Source organism: Anastrepha ludens, chromosome 4 (genome assembly GCF_028408465.1).
Source record: "Anastrepha ludens isolate Willacy chromosome 4, idAnaLude1.1, whole genome shotgun sequence".
Classification (NCBI taxonomy): Eukaryota; Metazoa; Arthropoda; class Insecta; order Diptera; family Tephritidae; genus Anastrepha; species Anastrepha ludens.
The window spans coordinates 67,546,572-67,566,733 of NC_071500.1; the positions used below are offsets into that span (position 1 = coordinate 67,546,572).

Here is a 20,162-nt window from a genome sequence, read left to right on the forward strand (position 1 = left end):
ATGTTAAGCTTCGCCATTTAGCAAAGAGAAAATACATTCTGATATCTCAACCTGAAGCCCAACCATCAGGTGAGTACTTCTTCAATAGATCGGAAGCTAAATATTGCACAAAACCTCGTTTGGATACATAAGAATAGCGGCGGGTGCAAGAAGCATCGTATCGACCGAATTTCCATATGCGAATAGCTGCTGAGTCGCAACAAATTCGACCCATTTCTGATGTGTATGTTGATTGAGAATGAAATATGGGTTAATTCCGACGATGTCAAATGAAAAAGTTAATAGTCTTGAAGGTTTTGTTGACATCGAAACGAATTTTAATAGCCGTAGCCCAAGGCCAATTTCTGTCGTTTTCCCTACATACTCTACTACATTCTCAAAGTTACGTATACGCCATGGATTATCCTATAATATTGGTTTTGATGTAATATTTGGGTGATTTTGAAGGAAAAAAATGTACACATAAGCACATGAGCACGCTTTACTTATAAATAAGACACACATTAGTCAATTCGAAGAAAAGTTTTTTTTAATGTTTTAATTGAAATATATCTGCACTTTCTCACACACTTACGGAACACAAATATCAAAAGTCATTTGGTTGCATTAATTTTGTATTTGAAATACATATTATTACTATTATTTGCTAGAGCGGCGGTCGCGGATGCAAAGTGCTGTACCAAAGTTCCACATGCTATATATTTATGTATTGTAAATATGTACTTTTGAGTTTTATAACTTCATCGCGCTGACTTCCAAGATGTTTGTAAGTGCGGCAAAGGTGAAATATGGGTACCTATGTTGTGCCCAGAATAAATGTACAAGTATAGTTGTAATTATAAATATATTTCAATGTATATTCATCTACTGTCCACTAGGTTGAAGGGTCACATAGGACCTGCAGCATGAAATGATAGAAAGCATTTTTTCTATAGAGCACATTTCAGTCAAGGAAAAGCTTCATTTACATATATAAGTATATATAATTGGCGCTTACACACCTTATTGGGTATTTGGTCTGGCTCCTCCTCCGATTTGTGGTGTGTGTCTTGATGTATATCTTTTCATAAATAGAGGATCCACAGTTTTACGTCGCTTCAAAACGGTAGATGTTTATTTTAGAGGAGCTTTTTTATAGCAGAAAAACCATTGCTATTGTCTGCCGAGGGGTGACCGCTACTAGAAAAAACTTTGTCTATAATTTGGTGTATCATGAACCGAGCTTCGAACGTGTGTACTTCCGAATGATAGCCACACATCAATTCATTCAGTTACGATTACTATATGGACTTTTATTTTCTGATTCGAATTTTCATTTTTGAACACAAAATGACGTCTAAAACAGCAAAATGTAATATTTTCAGCACTCTTATTCTCCTTCTTGTCTCTGTCTGCGCGAAAAATGATAGAATGGGAAACCTATACTGTTACCGTGTCTATTTATCAAAGATAATCCTATTAATATGTCGACTAGCAAGCTAGCCATTAGCGACACGTTTCTTTTTTCATCGACTTTACACAAACTTGGCTTGTTATTTGACAGCTCGGTTATGCAGCCCATCAGCTTGGCCTCTTCTGGAAAACGAGCTAAGACTTACTAGAAGGTGATAGCCTGCTATATTCTAAGTAGAGTTCACTAAGAGTCTACTAACCTTACCGCACTTTTCCTTCTTGGTTCTCCCGTTGCCAGAAATTCATTTTGCGCTTGAGCTGTATTGCAATAGCTACGTTTGATTTCTACCTTTGAGGTAGGGCCATCTGTTTGCAAAGATTTAATAGCAACTTTCTGGGCAGAGTAACTAGTAATGGAAGCCGCACAGTAAAGGCGGAGCAGAAAAGCGGGAAGGCTATAGTGGTTGGGTAAACGAAGGCTTTAGCTTATTCAGATATCATATCACAGATATCTTACTCTTTGTAAAGTCAACTAAAGAAATAGCTTCCCATCACTCAGCTCTGTTTTTTTGTTTTGGGAAATCATTGCCAACGTCGTATATTCAGGCTATATTCTTCAATTATTTCCAGCGTTATCCCTCGGGAGGACTCAAAAGTGCCGCGCTTATTTTCTTAACGATGATCTTTCCCTGGTGTATTGTAGGCTTCCGCTTAGGTTTCTTTCGAACTTTTTTTGTATATTGTATACCACTTTTCGTGAGCAACTCATTGTTTCTGCAAATTTTATTTGTTTTGTTGTTTTTCTTTTCGAGTGAGACATAGGGTCTTCTTCCCATTTTCTTGTTCAACAATTATTATAATATTTAGCTATAACAAACAAGAATTTAAAAAAAAAATTAGCTTTATCTTAACTAATTATTGTAATAGAACTGTACTATTTTTTTGTCCAAAGTGCCTATTGACTTTGAGTGCAACATGGTAAGAAAAAAAGCATTAAAAAAGTTAACTGGGCTTATTGTCTGATGCTAGAAAAAACGATCCACAGAATAATATTATCATAAAAATATGTACGAATATCTGTTAATCTTCTAAGAAATAGCAACTCGTGTAGAGGACACTATAAGTAAACTATATCTCTGTTCATTGCTGTATGCACTGAAGTACTCATTAAAAGTTGGCATAAAATGTGTATTGAATGCAAGGAAAACTGATTTACTAAGGATACTTAAGGATATTCCCAACTACTCGCAATTCGCTCAAGTTACAAGCTTACTTTTCCAAAAATAGAAGAATCGCTTCCCGTATTGTGTTGTAAATCTACGCGGAAGTAATAATGAATGCCTTTGAATAATAAGAAGAAAAAAACTAGAAAAGATTAAAGACGAAATGGTATAAATAGTAAAGTAAATAGCAAGTGATGGATGGGTGAGCGTAACAGACGAATTATGCACTTTAGTTATTACTTATTTTAATGGGTACTGTTAACTAAAAATAGAACGAGAACAATAACAAAGATGAAAAATAACAGCAAAAATATTTAATTACTAAAACAAAAATGTGGAAAAGTCGCTTTGGCAGGGCGAAAATGGCGACAGAGTGGATGAGGCACATAGAAAAGCATGTCAAAAAAAAAAAAAACTTAGCGCAAAAGTGGTTGGTGAGAAAATATAGTAGTACCCAATAGTAAATTGCACCATTTCGAAACGGTGCAAAGCAATCACAGCAGATGATAGATACTATTTATCAATCTATACTCGAGCAATGCGTAAGCCATTCTATCTGGACCAAAATATAAAATATATAAGTATTATATCATCATTAAGCCACCCAAATCAACCACCAACATTAAACACCCAGTTTAATATGTAAAAATTTATAATATACTTGTATATAAATATATATGAAAGCTCTATATCAACAACCCTTTATAACAAGCACATTAAAGAAAAATTTTGGTATTTTTATGGAGCTTTAATTTAGTGAAATTCACTGGAGAGGATGATGTCGGTTAAGACACTAAATAGAATCCACAGTTCTGTCCTCATTGAAATCAGTAGGTCGCTTCGGACCACTCCTACTTTAGCGCTTAATGCTGAATGTGCTGCGATTGAGGAGTCCGTGTTACAAGTTAGAGTTATGCTACGAACACGGCAGTATCCTTAGATGGTTTCCATGCGAAACGGAAGCAGTGTGCTGGTTCTCCAGAAAACTTGTGTACTCCTGGAAAGGTGGGCTTCACGTTAATTAAGTGAGCTTTGGGTTAGTGCACAAAAATGTAAAATTGCGTAATCCTTCTGGTCATGGGTAGGTCGAAGGCGCCCGAGAGAACTTCAAAGGCTAACAAAGACGCAGTTCTCGAATTGTGTGAGCATAGCTCGCTAGGTATTCAGGCGCTTATACTTTAAATTGCCTCCAGCTCTTTTTGAGATGAGTTTCTCCCCGTTCTCACTGGGATGAGTTTCAGTCATCTTTGTTGCTACACCTGCGGACATAGCAGGCTTAGGTATCACACACCTGATGAGCTTCATCAGCAGCTTGAAGTTATATAAGAATTTGTAGCAGCAAAAGTAGATGTTAAGTTCTCTATAGGCTAACTTTACAGTTACTATAACTAACTTAACTCAAAAGAATCTGACTTTTTTTGGAGCCATACCCATACAAAAGTGGTTATTTTAAAGTAAGGTAGTGGAAGTATAAGTGACAACTAAGTGAGAAATATTTATTGCATTTCAAATAAACTTAAAGTTTGCTGAATTCCCACAGGGTAGCAGCATTGCAGCGTAATAGTTGTGGTGGAAATAATTAAATACTGCAGTACTCAAGAGTCTTAAAGGAAAAGTACTATAGACGAAAAACACAGGGAGTGGGAATGAGAAAATTTTATGTAACGAATACTTTAGTTAAAATTTGGTAGATGTAGCATTACCGTATATATAATATTTACACACATATACACACACCAGAGGAAGCGACGAATACAAAAAATAAAATAAAATAAAGTGATTGTGGTTATCTTTTCAATCAAAAAGTGTAAGTAAAAATTAATTTAAATGAACCAGTACTCAGTATGAGCGAGGTTGGCGCAAGAAGGCCTGTCTGGCGGAAGTGTTAACTACTAATTGAGATTGTATATAATGAGCGACAAAATAATCATTTTTCATGCCAAGCAGCAAGCACCAAAAGCCTAAAGTGAAAGACAAAAGTGATGGAGAGCATTAAGATGCGGGAAAGCGCTTCAACAACTGCAACAACAACTATTTAACAACTAGGAAATGCGGAAAGTGGTAGAGAATCAAGTAAGTCTTTGAAAATTTGAATAAGAATGAAGTTGGCTGCCAAGTGAAAAGAGATGAAAAAGTACTTAAAATGCGGCTTTGTATGCCTGCACATAAGTAGAGGAAAACAGCAAATACTGGCGGGGTTTTAATTGAAAGCAAAGTAAACAAAATATTCCAGAGCATGCCTTGTTGCATATTTCTGAATAAAAGTATGACAAAAAATTGAAGTAATAATAGAAGAAAGTTGCGCCACATTTTTATAGTTGGGGTTTAAATATGAAATTATAACGCTTTGAGAAGGAAACCCATTGAAAAACATAAAATCATTTTTGACACAAATTATCTAGTGTCTGGCGCTGAATTGCATTTTTATTGTTGGACAAAATGCGCAAAAATTTATGCATCGACGCTATTAGAAGTACGCAATTATTTTTCAGCTGACTGATGGCGATAGCTGCAGGCAAACGAGTTTCTTTTGCTGCACTTCAGCAACTTTAAGTGCGCGAAAAATGGAGCAATGAGTACGGTATGAGTATTCAGCGACCCCGCATTATAAAGGGTCTTTCAAAAGATTCGCCTAGATGTTATGATGAAAAATGTAAAAATGTAGATTCTTTCAGGTTTCGCTATTTTTATATTTTTATCCAACATACGGCGCTTAAAAATTGTATGTGAAAAACGAAAACATTTAAATGCCCATCAAGAGCTCGTCTACAGGCTGTCTTACGAGAAAATTTCAAGGCGTCGCTCACACATTATAGCATAGAGTTCAGAGAGTTGGCCTAGGTTACCAGTTTGTGTTAGCTTTACGTGATATTAGTCGATCGATAAGGGGCGCCCTACAGAGGATCGATGATATCGCTCTGCAACATTGACAGACCAAATGGAACGATAGTGGGTAGGGAAGAACCACTTTCACTATGATCCCCGACATACAGAAATGGATCCGGAGAATACATGGAAACGTTAATTTCATGCTGACACGGTTTTTAACTGGGCATGGCTATTTCAGACAGTTTTTGTACAAATACAAGCACACAGACTCCCCATTTTGCCGATACTGCCAAGGGAAATATGAAACTCCTGAGCATGCCCTCTTAGAATGTTCTAGATTTGATGTGGCGCTCAAATATCGGCGAGAGCATGACAGCTGCTAGCCTAGTACAATATTTGCTAGAATCTGAAGAAACGAGGAACTATGGTTGTAACGTATCTTCAACAATTGTGCGCAGGCTAAGACATGATGATAATGAACGCAGACAAAATGAGTGAACAAATACATTCCGCCCCCTCGAAGGAATATCTTAACTGGTCATACCGAGGGGAAAAAAGTAGAACAGCGGGGTGATGGGGTGGTTTAGTCCGTAGGCTCTAAGAAACTTAGTTCAAAAAGAGTCGGGGATTATCGCATGTGAATCAGACATACGCATGAGTCCGATCATATGTATCTTTAGAAGATTGAACCTCCCAGATCCGCATACAAAAAAAAACACAAAAAAAAGGACCTTGCATCTCAGATCGTAATAATGCAATCTTTATCCATCCTGTGTTACTTGCGGCTCTATCCTGTTGAAAATAAATATCGTCTATGTCTATTCTTTCAAGCTTAGGGTACAAAAAATCTTCAGTCAGTTATCTATAGCGATGCCCATTGACAGCAACGGCTCCTTCATTTTCATCTTCAAGGAAAAACGGGCCAATTAGTTCATTAGACCAAAAACCACACCGAACAGTGGATGGACATTTTAGTGGATGTAATTTCGGATTTTCTGGCGGCCGCCGTAGCCGAATGGGTTGGTGCGGTACTACTATTCGGAATTCACAGAGAGAACGCGGTTCGAATCTCGGTGAAACTCTAAAATTAAGAAAAAGTTTTTTCTAATAGCGGTCGCCTCTCGGCAGGCAATGGCAAACCTCCGAGTGTATTTCTGCCATGAAAAAACTCCTCATAAAAATACTGCCGTTCGGAGTCGGCTTAAAACTGTAGGTTCCTCCATTTGCGGAACAACATCAAGACGCACATCACAAATAGGAGGAGGAGCTCGGCCAAACACCCAAAAAAGGTGTACGCGCCAATTATACCTATATATATATATATATATATATATAATTTCGCGCTATTACTCGGGCGGATTCTTCCTTCCTCTCCATTTCCATGTCTATCTCGATTTTCCATCCAGTGTTAATTGGGCTTCATCACTAAAAATGATTTTGCATGGAAAACTGGCATCATGTTCAAAGAACCAATTCACGAAATTTCTGAGTTGATAATAATCTGTTGGCTTCAATTCTTGCGTCCGATGAATCGTGTAAGTTGAATTGTGAAAATACAAATCTTTGGGTAAAATCAGTCAAACAGTCCATTAATGAATGCCGAATTGTTGAAAGCGTCGATACATCGATATTGAAGGTTGCTCAACAACCCTTTGCGTTACAGCAGTTCTTTGCTAGTCCTTTTCCTATCTTCAACGGAACCAGTTTGTTGAACTTTTTCATGAACCTTCGAATTGTCGGCTCATTCGAATGATTATTTTCACCAAAAAAATCACTAATTTAGCGATACTTTGTTCTTAAAAATCGAACATTTTAATAAAAGTTTCAATGATTTAGATAATAATAATAATAATAAATAATTTAATTACAAATTTTTGTTCTATTGTGTATGTACATCTGTCTACTTGACAAATTTCAAAGATGACTTAAAACAAATGTACCGGAATTATTCACTACTGACATCTAGGTGTGACTTTCGAAAGACCCTTTATATTATTAAGTGCGCTTTTTTTAACCCATGTACATTTGAGCACGGCGTTATTATAAATAGTTTGGTTAGATATACTTATAGTAGATATACATTTCATATAGGATATGCACATTTATAGTGAAAAATCAATTCAAAATATTGCGAAGCCATAGGATGTAAATTCATATACTACGTCATTTGCAAATCGATGGAAGCGTATCCACGCACTTTAGAAATCAGATACACTGTATTTTGCATTTTTTTCCTGTACATATTTGAATATTTCTACAAAAAAGTTATGGGGCCCCGCTACGAACCTTTCATAGATTATTGAGAATAATCTAATAACACTGAATAACAACCCAAAAATATCTTGTTTGATGATTACATTTTCTAAAGCAGTTTTTCATGCTGATTACAAATCTGAAAACCGTTTTTCTCTATCACGTCAGGTTTTTAAGATATTAACATGTCCCTCAAGATTCATCTCCTCGACTCACATCTCGACTTCTTTCCAGAAAACCTAGGTTCTGTTAGTGATGAACATGGTGAACGTTTCCTTCAGGACAACTCGGTGATGGAGTCACGCTATCAAAGTCGATGGAGTGCAGCAATGTTAGCCGACTATTGCTGGATGCTTCAGCGCAACATGCCAACTTGTCAGCACAAACGCAAGTCTACAGCCAAGAAATTCAAACCAAACTAACTTTCAATTTAAGGAACTTTACGTTATACCTATGTATTTTACAAGTGTATTATATCTTAAACTATGTGTATTTATGTTAAGTAGTACTCTATTCAGCGATATATGCTCTACTGTGACTTGCCTGCGAGTTGTTTGCTTTGATACAACAACGGTGGGTGATAGAGACAAACGGTTTCTATATTTGTAATCAGCATGTCTTACTTGTCTTAAAACAAGTGTTGGTTTCCAAGATATTTTCCGAAAGTTTTTTTTTGTTGCTCAGTGTAATCAGCTGCTAATGATTGAACTAAGAAAAAACAACAGGGATAAGTCAAGACACATTAAACAGATAGCAGCAGTGCAGTATTTTATTTTCCTTTTTGGTCCCTATATTGTCAAAATTTATAAATGCTGACTTACAGCGCAGAGTAACTTATACAAACAAACTTTGACAATTAAAGACCAAATAGATATAAAATAATTGAAATGGTAACCCCAATGCTGCTACCTTTTTAGTGTGCTTTGGAGGAGAGTTTTTTTAATTGACAACCAACAATTTTGTCCCAAAAATTTTAAACAGAAATATAATACAATATAAATAAAAAATATAATGTAATTTTTACCAATGGGTTAATAGGAAGATATTAAAATTTTTCTTAAACAATTTTTTTTGAACAAGTAAAAAAAAAATAGTAATAAAATTGTTAAAAATAACCGAAGGCATTTCGCTTCACAGAACTCCACCAAAAGTTTCAGAATCGAATAAATCCGAAAATTAAAAGTTGTGTTGTTTTTTAATTTTTTAAGTTTACTGCTTATTATATACAAGTCTATAATTGAATAAATATTCAGAAAAATTTATGATGATGCCCAAAATAGTTGCATAACTTGGCATGTAATCGCGTGTGTGTGTTTCTTGATATAAACTTTAGTATTTAACACTTTGAACGCCAAGGGGGTTTTTAGTAAAATAGCAACAAAAAAAAATATTTTTAGGTTTTATTTAATAGGCTATTTAAGAATATACATTTTTTTTTATTTTTTTCGATGCATTTTTGCGCAAAACAAAAAGATAAAAGTAGTCATGTAGTGTCAGTCACTAGTGGCTGAACTGTTGCAATGAAGCCGCGGAACAAAGTGTTAAGTGTGTTTTCTCATAACATGTACACAAGCCTACATAAAACTGAGTTAACGGGTAAGGGGTAATCAGAGGCCTGAAAAAATTATGACTCTCAATAATTTCTTTTGCTAGCAATTGCTTTATTTTACAAAAATAAAAACATAGAATTAACACATCATCTTTCGACTTGACTTTAGCAAAATTAAAAAAAAAAATTTATAATTCTAAAGTTTATTGCTGTTTGTGTGGAGCCCGTGTTTCCAGAAGTCCATTGCCGTGATCGTCACAAGTCCTTGGGGATTCATTTAAAATCATTCGGAGAAGAGAAATTAGTTTTAATAACAGATAATCTTGTACCTGATCGAATATTTTTAAGATATAATGCTTTAAGAAAATTCAAAAAAAAATCCAAGTTTTTTTTAAATTCTCGCTACTCCTAACTCGTTAAAACCGATATTCGTTAATGGTTCAATTGAAAATTTTACTTACATTTTGACTTTAATTGGAGCGCCCAGTGTTTTATTTGATGGCTGATAATAACGAGCAATTGCGGTAGTACCAGTTTAAACTGAAAAAAATGAGAATAACGTCAATTATAAATAAATAGGTATAAGTACATATGTATCTATGAATTTGAAGAGCTAGCAAATACCCGGCATGCGTTGCATGCAAAAATATACAGAAATGTTTTTGGAATGAATATTTTTTATTATAATCTGATAAATAATTTTAAGGCATTTCATTTTTGAATTCGTTATCCGGCATATGTCCGCCCCCTCAACGAGTTACATGGTCCATTCGATCAGCCATATTTTTGACTACTTTCTTTAATAAATCTAGCCGTATGGCGTCAATGGTGGGTTGATTATTGGCTTGCAATGCTTCGACGAATCGACATTTCGGCATCTTCTTCAACACTTCGCGCTGTAGCACCAATACTCTCTTCGGTACGCACATTTCTTTGACTTGTTGTTGGTTTTAAATCGATAAGAGTAAAATTACATTGAAAACGATCAATAACTGCACGAATTGTTTGGTCACTTGGTCACCCGAACGTAAGGTAAAGTGTAAAAATTTGGAGATCATTTTCGTGAAATAGATTTCAACCAATATGGAAAATAAATCGCAATATTGATAGGTTTGCTTATCTTGATATTCTTAAAAATACGATGGAACCATATTCCTTCGAATCCATGCCACTAAACTGGTTATTCGTGCATGATAAAGATCCCAAGCATACAGAAAAAGTGATGAAAAATTGGTTTCCAAAGAAAATATTGCAGTTTCGGATTGGCGGAGGAACTCGGCCAAACACCTAAAAAGGATGTAAGCGCCAGTCATACATACATACAAGAATAATCATGATTACATGTTATTGTGGGGAAGTGCGCTATTTCTCTGCTCATAGCTGTACTTATACGAGTCCATCTGGATACATCTATAAAGTTTTTCTCAAAAATCTATGATTTCATAGGCATTTTCCTCGAAATTACTTTGAAAAAAGGGGAAAGAGTATTCACACATATATAAAAATACATATCCCTATAATAACCCATATATTATATATATATAATGGTTGAAGTGCCAGTCTGGCACTCCTCAAGTTTAGAGCTACTACGCCGTTTTGATACCATTAAGAGACCTCCAACAGGCTGATATCTACAGTCAGTCAGAGCTGTTGATATAATGGAGAAGATTGGTGGGATTTAGGTTGGTGCACTGCCCCAGGCTGTCGAAGAAAGGGCACCCAGTGATCTTAATCGTCTAGCTGTCAAACCCGGACATTTATAGAGAAAGTGCTCAACAGTTCCCTTCTTTGAAAAGTACTCGTACCTACAGCTTCTGTAATGGTTAAATGGTAACCATAGCTTTTCCGCGTGTGAGCGGATCGTCCAGTGATCGATAAACACAGCTACGAGTTTGGAAATTGAATGGCGAGGAGTCCAAAGAACTTTCTGAGTCCTCCGTGTATTGTGATATGGTCAAACGGTTTTCGAAATATTACATGAAGAAATGGAACTCCATCTTTTCTGCGCTTTCCTAAGAAATAATTTGTGCAGTTCACCTTTAACAACTGTCAGAGGGATGCCGATGCCCGGATAGGAGGTCTCTGAGGCCAATTCAGCCCCCTTTCTGGCAAGGTCATCAGCAATTTCATTTCCCTCTATGTTCCTATGTTCTGGAACCCAGATCAGAGAAATGTTACCTGCATGCGCAAGATATAATATTTAATCTCCTCCTTACAGGAGTTTTCTAGTTTCGTTCTGCACCATGGCGTCATCAGAGCCTTGATCGCGGCTTGACCACCGGAGAAAATGTTAATATCTTAGGGAACATTTTGCATGCTTGTAGGTTCGCAAAGATTTCTGGCTGATTTAGAGAAAACCCCTGCTTCGACTCCAGATTCCATCTTCGAACCGTCAGTGAAGACAGAGGCGCAAGCTTCGGTGCAGATTTTCCCCTCGATCCAATTCAGCCTATTTGGAAAGATTGCCTTAGCACGATCCTCTAACTCTAGTTTGCGGAGAGAGAGATATGTTCGAAGTTCGGAGAAATACGGTGTTAACTGCCTGAAAATGCTACCATGCCCCTTGAGAGATTGCCTCCAGAGACCAATCTGCAATGGAGATAACGTAAAAGTCGATGGGAAGCAAGTGTAAAACGGGCAAGTTGAGGCAAGTTTTACTTGTTCAAGTTTTACATGCTCCAGTGATTCCAATACATGCAGTGCTTTGCACCCTTCCCAGTTTAGTGATATTATAGCCCATCCGAAGAGCTTCCCACAAAACCAGGCATCCTACTCCAAAATGGGCAAAACTACTACGTTGCACATCCACGTATGACCTGTGGCTTAAGTTCCCATTTTTTACCGATCATAGATTTACAGGAATAGAAGGCTATATTGGCCTTCTTTACCGGATTTTCAATGTGTAGCTCCCAAAGGGTGTTTGGAGCCAAGTATCACTCCAAGATACCTAACTTCCAATGAAAGCGGGAGAACGTGGTTGTTTAATTTGGGAAGTCGAAAGGGTGGAGGTTTATATTTTCTGGTAAATAGCGTATTGTCAGAGTTGACTCGGAGACCGCAAGTGGCAGCACAGCGACTTAGTATAGCCTTGCCCAGCACACTCTCAGTGTTTGTTGTTTCTGTAATGTTTTTGTTATGTTTTTTTTGTTTTGTTTTTCATTTATCTAAATTTTGGTCACACGAGTATGCATGGAAGGAATTGGACCGCCGCGGCAGAGTCGGCATACCTGGCCTGTGCATTGAAGGGGACCGTTAACGACTGGTCATTTAGGCACTAACAGTCATGCAGCTCTCGGCAAGGGTACCTGAACACCTTAGCCTAAAGTGCTGAGAAGGTTAAACCGCCTTGACTCGGTCGACAGAACCTTGTTTTGGTTGGGCTCCAAAAGAATATGCATAAGAGCAGATTGAGTCTCTGTTACGTATATAATACTCGTAATACATGCATATAAGTGTGCGCATAAAATAAATTTCTGTTAAAAATCCGCACTTAATATTGAAAACCAAATGCAAATGGAAAGAAAGAATAGGAAGAAATCAAAAATGGAATTTCACTTGAATGAAAATTTATTCAGAATTCACTTTCATATACATGTGTATGTACCTACAACACATACAAACAGTTCAGGTATTATTTCAAAGAGACTTTTTCACCGCTGCGATCTATACTGCACTGGCTTTTGTTCTTGCATAAAGACACACTTTTGTTGTTGCAGGGCTTTCATTTAAGGCAAATATTTAATTTGCAATTTTTCATTTTATTCAATGGAAATGCTAGTAACTGACGTTAATGCGAACATGCTACGCACATGCAAACAGTTAAGCGCCTAGTTATATACTCTAAAAGCATTAACAATATGAATGATTGCAACAACTAGCAATACAAACGCCTGTAGCAATATTTTTGACAGAAGTCGTGACAGTAGTAACAACTACAACAACATCAGCTCCCGTTGCAATTCATATTTCATATTTGGAGTTATGCTTTGATGTTTGTCACTTCAAGCAGACATTTCGCACAAAATGAATTTGCATTTTCCAATTTCAGTTTACCTCCTGCATTCCATTGATTTCGCATGTGTGTATGTATGCATTATATGTACAGTTGTAATCCTATTTAGCAAACATAATTATTGTTAGTTTGATAGACCGTCAATTGATAACCTAATTTAAGCACATAAAAAAGATTTTTATTAAAAAAACAGTATTTATGGTAAGAGAAAAAACATTGAATTAATTTAACGCTATTTTCCCTATATGTCGTTTTTTTTCGAGTTTTTTCTCACAAAAATGCACCAAAACAACATTAAGTTTTTTTATTTTGTATTTAAAAAGTTTATATTGCTTAAAACTAAAAACAACAAATGACAAGAAGCGATTCGTTCATTTCCGGTATCTAACACAAACATATCGAAACTTGCGAGCATCACACGTTTTAGTGCGTTAGAGTATGTCCACCGGCGGCTAAGCAGCGCAAGAGAGCTCGATATATCAATTTTCGTTTGTCATAATTATAATTTTCTTCAAGAACTCTATTTCAGTATTTACGTAGTGTTACTTTAAGGATTGCATTGCGTTGAAAAGCCAATGCTGTCACACCATATTTATCTTGCCCTTGATTTTCCAAACTACTCACTGTTGTTCAAGTGGCATATCGGTGGACTTTTGATCAAACAGCACCTCTGAACTGTGAAGCACTGAACTTATTTATATATATATAATTGGCGCGTACCCCCTTTTTGGGTGTTTGGCCGAGCTCCTCGTCTTATTTGTGGTGTGCGTCTTAATGTTGTTCCACAAATAGACTAACTTATTTGGCTTACGAAAATATTAAACTAAAAATGAAATACAAAATAATTAAAATTAAATTAAATTAAATTAAATATAAACTAAAATGAAATATAGAATAAAACACATTAAAAGGAAGAGAAAGAAATAACATAAAATTAAATATAAGATAAATGAAAAATTATTGCAAAATAAATAAAATAAGGTAAAACAAAAAAAAAAATTAATTACAAATAAAATATAAAACAATAATAAAAATAAAATAAAAATAAAAGTGTTTAATGTAAATTAATTTTTCCACCATCTCTTTGTTATATTGATAACAAAATGTTATGTAATATTTTATTCTACCACTGATGTTTCAGGTAGGTAGGTGAAATGGTTGAAGTACCACTCTGACATTACCCAAATAATACATTTTGATACGGTTATAAAGCCTCCAACAAGCGGATATCCACAGCCAGCCAAGCTGGATTTAGGTTGGCGCACTGCCCCATGTTGTCGCAGAAAGGAGCACCCAGTGACCTTTATCTTCTAGTTGCCAAACTCGGACATTTACAGAGAAAGTGCTCAACAGTCCTCTTCTTTGAAAGGTACCCACAGCTTCTGAAATGGGGGTTAAATGGTAAACCTAGTTTTTCCGCGTGTGTGCCTATCATGCAATGATCGGTGAGCACAACTTCGAGTTTGGAAATTGAATGGCGTGGAGTCCTCAGGGCTTTCCGACTCCTCCGTCTATTGTACTAAAACCGAAATAGCACATGAAGAAATGGAGTTCCAACTTTTTTGCGCTTTTTTAAGAAATAACTGATCCTTCAACGCTCTAATTCTTTTTCTTTCTCTGGCATTCTTTGGCAATCACTTTTATTCTGCTAAAAATCGTGATTTTGTGCGTTATTTGCTACATTCAGTGCCAATAATTATTTTAGCTCGTAAACTGAAAGTAATTTAAAATTTTGTTTAATTATTTGCATTATTCATAGAATCAAATGTTCGCTAAGTTGAAAGTCTACTGTATTCATTTATACGTATGTGTGCTTGTTCTTATAAAATATTCGCAAGCATAAAATTGAAATACGTCAAATGCACTGCAATCACACACAAATATTTGTATGCTAGTTGTGAACGAGTATTTAAGAAATATATAATAAGCGAGCATAAATTTACATACTTTGTACACATACGAGGTGTGTTCAAAAATTATTTATTTATTCATTAATATCTATTCAAAGCACTCCCCATGAGATATTATGCACTTGTGTCATAATTTTTTTTATCTTTTTCAGCTCCTCCTTCGATGCCGTCTTTATCTCGTCAATCGTAGCGTAGCGTTGTCCTTTCATGGGCCTCTTCAGTTTCGGGAACAAGAAAAAGTCACAAGGGCCACATCTGGGGAATTTGGTGGCTGTGGCATCATTAGTGTGTTGTTTTTGGCTAAAAAGTCGCGCACAAGCAACGATGTGTGAGCAGGGGCGTTATCGTGATGCAAGAGCCAATTTGTGTTCTTCCACAAATCCGGGCGTTTCTGGCGGATTGCTTCACGCAAATTGTATACTACTTGCAGGTAATATTCCTTATTGACCGTTTTACCCTGTGGCAAAAACTCATGATGCACAACGCCCCTGCAATCGACGAAAACGGTAACCAAAACTTTTACATTCGACCGAACTTGGTGCGCTTTTTTCGGTCTTGGTTCGTGCGGCAGCTTCCATTGAGATGATTGAGCTTTGGTTTCCACGTCATAACCATAAACCCACGATTCGTCACCAGTTATGACCCTCTGGAGCAAACTTGGGTCGTCGCGGACAGAGTCCAACATCTCATTAGCAATGTTCATGCGATGCTGCTTTTGGTCGAAATTGAGCAGTTTTGGTATGACTATTGCGGCGACCCGTCTCATTCCAAAATCATTGAAAAAAAAAATCGAATGGCACTAACCAATCGATATGTCTAGATCCTCAGCAACTTCTCTAACGGTGAATCGACGATTGGTCAATACCATTTTTTTCACTTCATCAATTTTTTCATCTGTTGTTGAAGTGCTCGGGCGTCCGGCACGCTTTTCGTCGTTCACATCTTCTCGGCCTTCTGAGAACATTTTGTACCACCGTTAACAGTTACTTTGGTCCAAAGTAGCTTCTCCGTATGACACTGTCAACATTAGGAATGTATCCGTGCACTTAATTTCGTTTTTAAAAAAAAATTTGATACAGTTTCTTTGATCCATCTTTTTGAATAGGTAGACGAAGACGAGCCGAAACGTTTGCCATTCTCAGATATCAAATTATAGTTTTATGCAGCTAAAAACACCTTATGTGTAAATTCATTTGCATGTTCACATATTAGCTCCATATTTATCAACTTTTTGTGAAAATCCAAATTTAAAATGACAGTTTCTAATAGTTGGTTTATTATGGCATGATGTTGATGCAATACCGCGCACTTATCCATTCACACATTCTCATCTAGATACCAAAATATACAATGGATACACGAAAACACGACTATGCGCATCATCTGTGGCATGTTGCATGCTTTCGTTGAAGTAAGCCATACTCTGGAGCGCAAGCAATACAGGCCATGCCCGACCTGCGAGCAAAGTTTAAGAATTTATTGGCAAACTATCTCGTTTAAGTACCAAGTGGTGAATTGCAGGGAGAAGCAAAGGTGGGCGGCATAAGTTAAATAGCTTTTAGTCGATTGGGGGTAAAAATGTGGTAAATAGTTTACGGGATGAAACAATACTTGTACTGCACATACGCAAGTATGCTTACACATATGAATAAAGAGTAGGCGAGTATTTGCCCTAGGCAGAAGTTAATGTGATGCTTGTGCTGCCAATATCTATGGGTACTTCTTAATTTAGGTCAAATTCATTAGATACTAAATTTGGTTAGTTAACGTGAAATTTGTGAAACATGCCTATAAATATGCAACGGGATTTTGGATAAATTGCATGCAAAATTCCAATTAAGGTAATTTAGTGCTGTGCTACAATAATGTGGCGTAATTGTTGGAAACATTAAAAATGATGTTAAGAGTGGGTTAAATAATTAACTATGTAATTAGAGGAAACACAATTAATAGTTTGTCGAAGAAAAATTCTAAACTCATTGCGGATCTGTTTTTGAAATAATGAACCTTTAAATAGTAAGGCTGTGCAAAACGGTTCAGAATGTTGAGAGGAGTCGGCTTAACCACCTCTGCCCGTCCGTCCAACCAACTATCTATACGTGTGCACAATAATTTGAGTAAAAATGATATATTTTGATGACACTTGGTATACATCTACCCTCTGCCTAGTGAAGGTTGGTATTGAAAATGGGCGAAATCGATCTATAATCACTCCCACTCTCCATATAACGATAAAGAAAAAGAATGTGGCGCTATGGCGCGGAGAAGATTGAGACATCTCGGTCAATTGCAGCCGGAGGAAAGGCATATACGTTCACCCCAACCCAGCTCTATCTTAAGTCTAATATACGAACTGGGTTTGGATGAAGTACTGTGATGATTAGAAGGCACAAACGGTCATGAGGCCCAAGTGCAAACCTCAAATTTATTCTATTCTACATATTAAAAAAATAATACGTAATATCTCTGTTATAAAGAAAGAAAAATTACTCAAATTTGATCAAAGTGTTAAAAGTGGTAAGCGCAAAAAAATAAACGATGAAAAAAAAAATTGGAAAACGGGCGATATCCTGCCTATTTTTAGGTAAATGTGTGCATCTCGATAACGATTTAATAAAACTTGCCCAAACTTGGTGCACCTTGGTACACCAACCCATTTAGATCCGACACACATATTACTGAGATCGGTTACGAACCACGCCCACTTTCTATAATGTAAGACTAAATTTTTTACGTCCGTTTGATTCCAAACATTAACAGCCATCTCAAAATTAAATATTAAATTAAAATGTGCGTAAGCTCAATTATTTTTATATTTATAAAATAAAAATTAAAAACATTATGTTTTTTTTTGTAATAATTAACGCATGCCACCTAAAAATGTACAAGAAAATATACACGTCTCCTAGATTTATGGAATTTAACTTATCAATTTTGCGCGAATATTAAATAGGCAATTATACCCTTATTATTGCCAACTCCTCTCAACAGATGATGACTACGCGGGATGCTTCTATAATGCTGACAACAACCAAAGTTATATTTAAGCGTATGCTAAGCACTAACAATATAAAAAATTCATATTGCATACCTCTTGGCGCCTTTTTCAAGATTTTCACAGTTTAATAAATGCATTTTTCATGCTGTCATCACATTGTAACAGCTCGTAAAGCTCACAAAAGTAGTTGGTAAATGCAATTGTTGTTGCAAGCGATGTTACTAGTGCTTTGTTGTTGGCTCCAGAACTGTTATATTACTTGTGTATATATGCATTTGAAGGCAATAACAGTCAACAAACTGTCGTTGGGCAGTGATTTATAGTGTCAAAGTAGAAAGTAAGCTGAGCGCGAACATCGCAAGGAGGTAGTAAGGAGTGGAGAGAAAAGTGATGGACCTCACCATTAGTATGCTGCATACATATTTTTTGGACTAAAGTACGTATAGAACGCTACGCTCGTATATGTATGTATGTGTTAAGTAATTTCCCTTCAGCTTCTTCGCAAGCAAAATTCGCTGTAGCAATGAAAGAAATATGTATTATAGCGTCCGAACATTGCTTTTTAAAGCCGAACAGAACTGAAACGGAGCTTTTCCAATAAACAAAAATGACTTTATAACAACTCAGTATATTTATTAATAAAGCTGCCGCGAAAAAGGTCCATCACATTTATGTCAGCACCTAACATATAATTTTACAATATGTTTGTAAAAAACAAAAACACATCTTTTTGCGTGTGTTACAAGTAGAAATTAATACTCATAGTTGAATTATTTTATGCTAGGCCTCTTTTTTCGCCAAGACTTAGCAAGTGGCGAATAGATATTTGCTTCATCTACATACATATGTCGGCAAAGCGAGAAGAGAACTGCCTGGTAAGGCAGTGTGGCCTAATGAGCTATAGCCTCACTTGCTAGCGGCGAATCTTATTCGATAACTTTGTTGTTGGTTTCGCATGCAAATTTTTTGTCAGGTTAATCGAGCATAAAGATAGCGAGCGGGGAAATGGTGAATAGATAGATTATTGAATTTTCATCTTGCACTGAACCATTGCTCACTAACCATTATCGATGGATGAATGGATGGTTAGATATTTCAAAGCAATTTTTTTTAAAAGGAAAACGTGAGAGAAGGAGACGATATATCAAGCTGAATTTCATTGGCGCTCATAATGCATTGCCTGTTCACATTGATAATGTTGTACATGTGGCAAGATCAATATAGGGCCCGTCGCACGGTCGTCGTATGGTCGCCGCTCGAATGGTCACTATACTAAATAACAGTAACAGTAAAAAACTAAGAAGCAAATATACTTCCCACTCACTTTATACATGTGCATAATGCTTGCCTTCTCAACCGTAGCCAGCAGTGAATTTAACGTTAGTGCGCTTGAAAATAGGCAACGTATAAAGCAAGATGTGCTAAGTAAATGTGCAGGCAATAAATACGCCTCGTCGTAAATCGAGTGGGAAGCGAGAGCGAAACATTTCAATATGCAAGCGAGTAAGTGTATACATATACGCATGTTCATGTGCATGGGTATGTATTTATGCAACCGTTACGCGCTTAATATTGTGTGTGCATGTGTAGGTGTGACAAAACTGTGTGGGTACAAAGAGTGTAGGAGTGTATTTGTGCTGGCACTAAAAGTCATTCGAATAGAAATGGAGTTGCAAATGGCCATTCATGCCACATTCTGTTGCAAACAAACAATCGGAAAAGCAAATAGTGCAATGCGCCTACAAGTAGGCAATATAAAGTTTATATTTTTGCTATAAATGCATTGGTTCTTAAACGGAGTTTTGGAGCGCAGCGGCTGGTAGGAATGTAATACCAATTTGCTTTTTCAGTTTTCTAGCTTTCCGAAAAACAATAACAACAAATGCAAAACGAAAACCAAAACAAAACGAAAATGCGTTGAACTGGAAAAGAAATGAAGTGAATGTATACCTACAACAAAACTGAAATGAAATGCATGTAAAATTAAGTTTTGCGA

General features: G+C 36.4%; 1 protein-coding gene across 2 annotated transcripts in view; it reads right to left on the reverse strand.

Annotated features, from left to right (window-relative positions):
- The window catches only part of LOC128859672 (uncharacterized), a 185,992-nt gene that overhangs the window by 75,883 nt on the left and 89,947 nt on the right, over positions 1–20,162 (reverse strand). For both annotated transcript variants that reach the window (XM_054096672.1, XM_054096671.1), the window contains exon 2: positions 9,708–9,786. The gene's annotated coding sequence lies outside the window, so the exon portion shown is untranslated. The remainder of the gene's footprint in view (positions 1–9,707; positions 9,787–20,162) is intronic.